At 48.7% G+C, this 8,811-nt stretch overlaps 2 long non-coding RNA genes across 2 annotated transcripts; one reads left to right on the top strand and one right to left on the bottom strand.

The window, feature by feature from the left end:
* Nucleotides 1-3,058: 3,058 nt before the first annotated feature.
* Nucleotides 3,059-7,338, bottom strand: LOC127338383 (uncharacterized). Its single transcript, XR_007874338.1, has 3 exons — nucleotides 6,981-7,338; nucleotides 6,643-6,798; nucleotides 3,059-3,390 (listed from the first exon to the last, which is right to left on the bottom strand). It is a non-coding gene; the product is annotated as an uncharacterized lncRNA (long non-coding RNA).
* On the top strand, nucleotides 6,024-8,415 carry LOC127338382 (uncharacterized). Its single transcript, XR_007874337.2, has 3 exons — nucleotides 6,024-6,222; nucleotides 6,327-6,413; nucleotides 8,205-8,415. It is a non-coding gene; the product is annotated as an uncharacterized lncRNA (long non-coding RNA).
* Nucleotides 8,416-8,811: the final 396 nt, after the last annotated feature.

Genomic DNA, 8,811 nt, shown 5'->3' with positions numbered 1-8,811 from the left:
GCAGCTCACAAGATCTAAACATGAGGCACAAATTAGAGAAGACAACCATACAACTACTACTATTGACCCATAGTCCAGGGATGAACTACTCACGCATCACCTCGGAGGCGGGCATGTCGATGTAGATGCCTCCGACGATGATTTTCCCCTCCGGCGGGGTGCCGGGAAAAGCTTCAGAACCCCCCGAGATGGGTTCTGCAATGGCGTCCGTGACGGAACTTTTCATGGATGGAGGCTCGGATATTCAGGTTTTTCCCGAGATCGTGAATAAATAGACGGAGGGGCGATGTCGGTGGAGGCCAGGGTGGCCCACACCACCCCTAGGCGCGGGCCAGGGCTAGGCCGCGCTTAGGGCTGGCATGGTTGCCCTACTGCCCCTTCGACTCCCCTCTGGACTTTGTCTTCGTTACGGTAAAATATTGACTTCGGCTTTTGTTTCATCCAATTCCGAGAATATATTTCCTGTACAAATTTTCTGAAATAAAAACAACAAAAAATAGGGAACTGGTACTGTGGCATCTTGTTAATAGGTTAGTGCCGGAAAATGTATAAAAGTGCAATGAAACATGAGCAAAACATATATAAATTGTTGTAAAATAAGCATGGAGCATCAGAAATTATAGATACGTTTGAGACGTATCAGTGCCCTATCGGCAACAAAGTTACCAAGGCTGCCTTGGCCGACGGTGCGTCGAACGAGAAGACGCAAGCGTCGATCACACAGTACCTCACTGAGGTCTCCTCGACCCTGCTCTTTCGCGACAAAAATACCAACGAAAGGTGGGGGGCGCTGCTCAAGAGGCAAGAGGAGAAGAAGGACCTCAAGAAACGCAGCAAGGACATGTCCCTACTGACCGCGTCGACAGCTGGAATGTCTCCCCGGACGCGGGCAGCGCACAACTTCTACAAAGGCATGATCCTCGACGACATCGAAGCCAAAATGGCGGCGGCTGAGGCAGCAGCAGCATCCCCATCCGGACCGGAGCAAGAGTCAACACCAACAGATGCGTCTACGACATCGTATGCTAGTACACCTGCGTCAACGGCATCAGCATCTGCATCGGCGTCTGTCTCGGCGTCGGCGACAGAGAAGGCACACCGGGCAGTGCACGACGAGGTCGTCGTCATCGACGGGCCTACGTCTACTCAGGATGCGGTGTCAGCGTCGCCGAACCACTTCTTATAATTTATGTTTAGATTGCACCTCCAGCCTGTAATATGATTGCGTGTCTAGTACTTTGATTGCGGCTACTTCGATCGTGATGACTTCGGCGGAAACGATCTTTTTGAATGTGAACTATTTGAATTTCTGTTTGGGGGCGGCGATTGGGGAACACGGCCGGGGAACGACGTCCCCCAAATGCGACACGAAGAAAACACGTGGACGCTTTGGGGAACTTAGCCAATAATTTGGATACGATTTTAAAAATTACACTGCACAAACTTGTTGGACAACTTTTTTTTGAAAACCTGAGCTTTATTGATCAAATAATCATAATGTCATTACAAATATCCTCATGGATACACTCCAGAGAAGAACCACGCCACACGGCATCTACTGAAAACTCACACCTTCTAGCTAAAATGTGTGCAACCACATTAATCACATGGTAAACATGTTTGAAAGAGCAAGAAACAAAAGATTTTGCAAGATGCTTTACATCCTCAATCACCGGTCCATAGGAAGACCGATCCATCATCTCAGCATTGACGCGGTTGATCACCGACTGGCAATCTGAAGCAAAGATGACCCTGGAGTAACCTTCATCGCATGCAAAGGCAACAACACGCTTCAAAAGGCAAAGCTTCTGCCAGCTCCGCATTGGTCACCTCGTCTAGGTGCTCACCACAAGTAGCGAGGAAAGTCCCCTGGTGATCACAAACAACGACGCTAATACCCATCTGTCTCGTGGAAGCAAAAGTCGATGCATCCACATTAACAAGCACTATACATGCAGAAGGCGGAACCCATTTTGGTGTTGATGAAGAAGGTTCACGCCTTCACCCTCACGGTAGCATTGAGACAAAGGTGTGGGGTTTTGTACCTTTGCGATACAAATGATTCAACATTTTCTTTATCTCCCCGCACGAGTCATTTCCATTAAGCACCCAAATTATAAAGTCACTGATTGATCTCCTCACCACATAAGTACCGGTGGTGTTGGAAGAAGTGAGATAGGTATCCATTAGACCCCTGTGTTTTGGCCGAAAACATTTTAAATAATACATCCTCTAACTTTATCAAGTATATCTACTACTCCCTCCATTTATAAATAGATGCCTGAGATTTAGTCAAATTTAAATATATCTAGACACTACATAATATCTAGATAAATTTAATACGTCTATTTATATACATATGTAGTATTTTTTTAGGGGAGATGACTACTACTTCCTCCATTTAAATTTAGTTAACCTTAATTGAAAGCATCGACGGTTCATTTTGTTCTCCCCGCCACGTTCGTTAAAACCGAATTACTCCACGGAGGGAGTGCTTATTTAAAAGCCACGGGCCAACCACACTTCTATTTTGTTGCAGACCGAGGCTTCCTCCGCTTCTCCGAGGATGCATTTGGGCCGGCTAAGGGCATCTCCAGCTGGGCGACCAAAACGGCAACCCAAATAGTTTGATTCTGTCCATTTGGGTCGCGTCACAGATAAAAATTGGGCCACTGTACAGCCTGCCAGGCCAGTGTCCCCAGCGGCGTGACCCATCCGGTCAGTTCTAGCCATTTTGAGAGGGTCCGGGGTGGCCAAGTGGAGGATGCGCTGGCCACTGGAGGGAGGGTCCGGGAAGACGCAGGAGGACGCGCGCGCTGTCCGGCCCGACGCATCCATTGCCCAAATTTAGTGAACGGATGAATCGGGTTGCGCAAATTGGTCCGTTTAAGTCGCGCGCTGGAGCATGCGCGACCTGTCGACAAGTCCGCGCGAACTGTTTTGGACTGCCCATATGGGCTGCCCTGCCGGATATGCACTAATGCAAAAGAAACCAGCTAGTCCCCACCCCGACGGAGGCCCAAAACCCCAAGTGAATGGCTCAGGATGCAGGTGGACAAGTCGACCGAAGAGCCTGCTTTTTCCGCTTGAGCCGCTAGTGCAAAATGCAGGACAAGCAGGTGCCTACGGACACACATCAGGTGCATGTTTTGCAGGTTCCTGTGTCCGCGTGTGTTAGCTGCTACGGGGACAGCGCTGGACATGTCAATGGCCTCCAGCGCCGCCAGCTCCTCCTCTTGCCCAACGCATTCTCCGAGTTCGCGCGAGCTCGGATCCATGCCCATGGCGTTCCTCTCCGCCACCTCGACTGCGAAGATGAACCTCTTCTGCCACGAGGAGCACCCGGCGCAAGTGGTGTTGGAAGAAGTGAGATAGGTATCCATTAGACCCCTGCATTTTGGCCGAAAACATTTTAAATAATACATCCTCTAACTTTATCAAGCCACATATGATATCCATTACTCCCTCCGTTCTGAGATTTGGCAAAATTTAAATATATCTAGACACTACATAATATCTAAATAAATTTAATACGTCTGTATACAGAGGTAGTATTTTTTTTAGGGAAGATGACTACTACTTCCTCCGTTTAAATTTAATTGACCTTAGTTGAAAGCATCGACGGTTTATTTTGTTCTTCCCGCCACGTTCATTAAAACTGAATTACTCCATGGAGGGAGTGCTTATTTAAAAGTCACGGGCCAACCACACTTATATTTTGTTGCAGACCGAGGCTTCCTCCGATTCTGCGGGGATACATTTGGGCCGGCTAAGGGCATCTCTAGGGCGACCAAAATGGTAACCAAAAGAGTCCGATTCTGTCCATTTGGGTCGCGTCGCAGATAAAAATTGGGCCACTGTACGGGCTGCCAGGTCAGTCTCCCCAGCGGCGTGACCCATCCGGTCAGTTCTAGCCATTTTGAGAGGGTCCGAGGTGGCCAAGTGGAGGATGCGGGGAAGACGCAGGAGGACACGCCCGCTGTCCGGCCCGACGTATCCGTTATCCAAATTTAGTGAACAGATGAATCGGGTTGCACAAATTGGTCTATTTAAGTCGCGCGCTGGAGTGTGCGTGACCTATCGACAAGTCCGCGTGAACTGTTTCGGACTGCCCATATGGGTTGCCCTGCCGGATATGCACTAATGCAAAAGAAACCAGCTAGTCCCCACCCGCAACCAACGGAGCCCCAAAACCCCAAGTGAATGGCTCAGGATGCAGGTGGACATGTCGACGGAAGAGCCCGCTTTTACCGCGTGAGGTGCTAGTGCAAAATGCAGGACAAGCAGGTGCCTGGGGACGCACATACACAGACAAGTGCATGTTTCGCAGGTTCCTGTGTCCGCGTGTGTTAGCTGCTACGGGGACAGTGCCGGACATGTCAATGGCCTCCAGCGCCGCCAGCTCCTCCACTTGCCCAACGCATTCTCCGAGTTCGCACGAGCTCGGGTCCATGCCCATGGTGTTCCTCTCCGCCACCTCGGCTGCGAAGATGCACCTCTTCTGCCACGAGGAGCACCCGACGTCGCACCAGACTGGCCTACACCTTGCGGCCATGTAGCTGTAGCAGGCGCGCGGCGTGAGGATGGTGACCGCGAACACGGCGACCGCCGCGGAGACAGCGCCGGCGCCGTCAGGGACGAGCGGTAGGAAGCCACGTGTGCTGGTGGCGGGCGGTGGCATCGGCGGGATGGTGTTCGCGCTGGCGGCGTTAGAGCGGGACATTAGCGCGGTGCGCGGGGAGCGGGACATCGACATGTCCGTGGCCGAGGAGGTGATGCGCGAGGGCTGCGTGACCGACAACCGCATCAATGGCCTCCAAGTAGCGGGTGCATCCGAGGGAGGGAACGTGGGGAGAGAAGGACGGCGGCGCTCACCATGCCGGTGGAGAGGAGGAACGCACGACGGTGGCCGGCCAGGTCAGGTGCGCGCGGCGTAGGCGAGCGTCCAGAGCAAGGTGGCGCAGTGCCGAGGATGAGGATGGAGAGGAGGTGATATGGCGGCGCTCATGCCGGCAAAGAGTGGAGGGGAGGACAACCGATGATGGGTCGCCGGAGCCGGCCGTCGGTGAGCCCGCTCTGGCTGAGCAGCAGTTCGGTGGGCGGCGGCGCTCGCGATCTGCCTTGCCTGTGTGCGGCACGGCCTACCCTCGCCAGAGTACGACGGTAGTGGCACCCTGCCTTGGCGAAGTATGGGTTGGAGTGCGCGAGGGCATCTGGCGGAGCGCGGGGAGAGGCGCCGATTTTTCTCTCCATTTTTATCTCTTTTCTATGGATACTTTCCTTTTTTATGTGATGAGATAAGTAGGTCCTAGTATATTTTTAGCAAATTAGCATTGACAGGTGGAGAATGCGCTGTGGGTGGCGGGCCGAGAGATGGACACAAAGCCTGCTTTGGAGTAGGTTGGTGTTTTTTTCGCGGCGTGGCTTAGCGGGCCTGCAGAAACCTACGGCCACCCTCATCCGGTTGAATGGCCCAAATACCTTAGAGCATCCCCACTCGTCTCCCCGACGAGGCTCCCAGGACCGCGTTTTCTCATCCGGACGGCAAAATTCGGCTCAGTCGCGCCTCCGGTTCCTCGTTTTCGTCCGGATTTGGTCCTAAATTCATCCGGCGAGCCCACGCCATCCCCGGTCCCCCGGGGAGCGCTCGGGGAGTCCAGACGAAGCAAAAGCGCGGGAAACACCAAGGAAACTTCCCGCGCGTCTGGTGGCCCCAACTTGTCGGCGAGAAACACCGATCGTCCTCATCGCATCGTCTTCCGCGCGCTGTAAAAGCCTACCGCCGGTCAGCATTCGCCGGCCACGTAGCTTCCACGCGGCGAGTTAATGCCGTCGCCTCGGTTTCACGCGCGCCTACCACTATTTATCGCTGAACTACCCCGGCTGCCCCGCATTCACCTCGCTCGCCTTCCCCCAAACCTTCCCTGAAATCGAACGAACCAGCAATGGCGAACGACGGTGCGGCCAACAACTGCTTCGGCCGCCGCTCTCTCCACCAATGGGAGGGGCGACTCCTAGGTGCTTTTGCGGAGAGTCTTATAAATTACCCATTAGTGTGCACAAAATAAGGGCTGATCATCTAAAGTCATTGCAGGAAGATGACTATAGTCAGGGAACTAATTTCAGATGTATGCAGATGAAACTAGCCAGGAAGGAAAACTCTAGGTGTCTACGGATGCCAGTAGCAAGTGTCCCGTGCTTGAACTACCATCCGCAATTTAGGTAGCAAAGATCACATTGCTGCTATGCTAAGTATGTACACTATTCCTAGCTGGTCCTATATTGTGGCATGGTCGATGGTCTCCTTTATGTAATTTTTTTTGTAGATGTAATGAGTGTGCTGGAAGCTATCCTTTATTTCAACCGGTCTTTGTGTCACTTCTGACCATTATAACCAAACAATTTAATGAAAGGTTATATTTCCTGTGTGTTTACTGTTTAGTCAATACTTTTACATTTTTAGTTTTAGCTTATTTGTACAAAGAGAGTAATTACTTTTTTTACTAAGCAAGCGGAAAGTAAAATTAAGGACAACATATTTACTTCCTTTAGCTCAGTAAAAAGGTTCAGAGCTGGTCGACACAACTGGCAGATATATGTAAATGAAGTTCACCTTTATCAGTTCAATAAAGAAGAACATACCTACTGGCAGTGTGTCGGCTCAATTCACCTCCAATGCCATACGGTGGCCACTTACAACCGACCAGTTGTTTCAGGTCATGTGCGAAAGAATGAAGCTTCAGTTTGCTTGCAGAACTAAATATATGACTCAAATTGACGCAAACGTTCCTTATTTAACTGACAAAGAAGAATTCAGATATCAGTACTAAAAATTAGACTCAAATTGATGCGATGTTCTTCTTTGATTGATAAAAAGGAATTCAGAATTGGCTAGCCAATCCAGATAACACATATGAAATAATTTAACTGCCAGTGAGATAGACTCAAGAGAACGAATCATGCCGATTAATCACACCCACCTCTGCCCGCTCCTTTCTTTCATCTTCTTCCTTCCCCAAATCGCCAGGGCCCACTTCTCCCTTCCCGTCCCTTGCTGCACGAGCGGGTGCTAGCGGCTTCCTATAGGTAGAACATGTCTACCTAGGGTAGGGTGGCCAGCTCTCCCCCAGGCTAGCTTTTCTGTAGCCAGGAGCCAAGCTACGGCGTTGCTACGGCATCGCCGGTCGCCTCGTCGTCGAGGCCCTACTGCTTTGTCGAAGCAGCTCCTCGCCGGGACAACGGCCCTTAACACCGTCGGCTGGTCTGCTGTGCAGGCGCTCCACGACCAGCCGTTTGGCCGCTTGCTCAGGATGTAGGAGTGTGGCCTGTGAGCCGCCTCACCACCACCAAGAGGATGACCATAAAGTTCGCGATGTGCTGCATCCCGAAAAACGACCAAACTCTGACGCCATGCCACACGAACAGAGCATAGCTCCTTTTTTTTCCGTTTCTGTGGACATTTGCTACTAATCTTTCTCATTGACTTTTCTTTCCTTCTTCTCTTCATTTTCAATCTTTTCTACTACCTCCCTTCAAAAAATAAGTATACTAATTTTTTTAGAGTGGATTTTATACTTACACACATTTATTTCTCGATATTCGTGCTCACCTAGTAGATGAAAAGATTTCTTTTTTTCTTCTCTTTTTATCCGAATCTCAAAGCACAACGGATGGTGATGAAAACATCTACACCTATGTGTGTAACTACAAAATTATTTCCCCTAATGTTTTTACAAAAACAAATTTATCAAAAATTCAATTCGGCTCTGGAAAAGTATATATTTCAAAGTGTCAAACTTTTTTCACAAAAAAATCTGCATGTATGTAAAAAAAGAATTTATCTTCTGGAAAGAGAAAATTTAAATTCTGAGTGGTGTTTTGTCTTTTTTACACACGTCATATGACAAGCTAATTCTTCATGAAACAAGTTTGTGGGGGTGTAGCACGTGAAAATGTAGATGCGAATTTTTTGTTTCAAGTTTTTGGACTTTTCAAAATGTATCTAAGAGCATTTTTAAATAAAGGGGTATATGCTTCCATGAGGCAAAACATCACTCCCCGAATGTATATACCCTCACCGTCCTATGAAACATATCTGAGATTTTTTAATTTTCAGTGTTCAGTACAATAAAATAATGGTCTATCGGTATCTGTACTCACTACTTATAAGCTAGAATTGTGACTCTTCTGCTGTGAACTTTCAGGTGGTGTAAAGTTTAGTTGTTTTGGATCTTCTGAAGAGGAAAAGTGGCAAAGGAAAACACCAAAGTGGTGGAGCTGGCAAAATGGCAAAGAAGAACACCAACAAGTTGTTATTCGTGACCGTCGGTCCGTCGCCTCAAGGGCGACCAACGACCTCACTAACTATTGCATAATTGATATTCCTCGCCTTGCCTCACAAGTCTCTCGCCGGTAGGGAACACAAAGATATCACCAGCAATAGATGCAAAATCTGCATCACTCCTAAAGAAAAAAGTGAGGATTGGACACATGTGTTTACAGAAGAAAAACATATGATTATATGCATAAAAAAATTACTAAATCCAACTCATAACAGACCAGCCAGTATGCTTATCTTTTGTCCTTCTTCACCAACAAGAAAACTGTCCAACTGAAACTATGCAACCGAGAAGCAAATAATTAAGTCTTATATTCAGGAGATCCAAAAGAAATATCCAGCTGACATGATAAGAATAAAATTTATTGCTTCCAGTAACTAAGAGTAAAAGATTCAAGAGTTATGGAGATTTTATCTTAATTGCTTCAAGTAAAACTTAAGAAATGTATTATAATATTATAATTTTTATCACT

This window comes from Lolium perenne, chromosome 3 (genome assembly GCF_019359855.2).
Source record: "Lolium perenne isolate Kyuss_39 chromosome 3, Kyuss_2.0, whole genome shotgun sequence".
Classification (NCBI taxonomy): domain Eukaryota; kingdom Viridiplantae; phylum Streptophyta; class Magnoliopsida; order Poales; family Poaceae; genus Lolium; species Lolium perenne.
The sequence above is the reverse complement of the archived record's forward strand: the minus strand, read 5'-3'. Positions and strand labels throughout refer to the sequence as shown.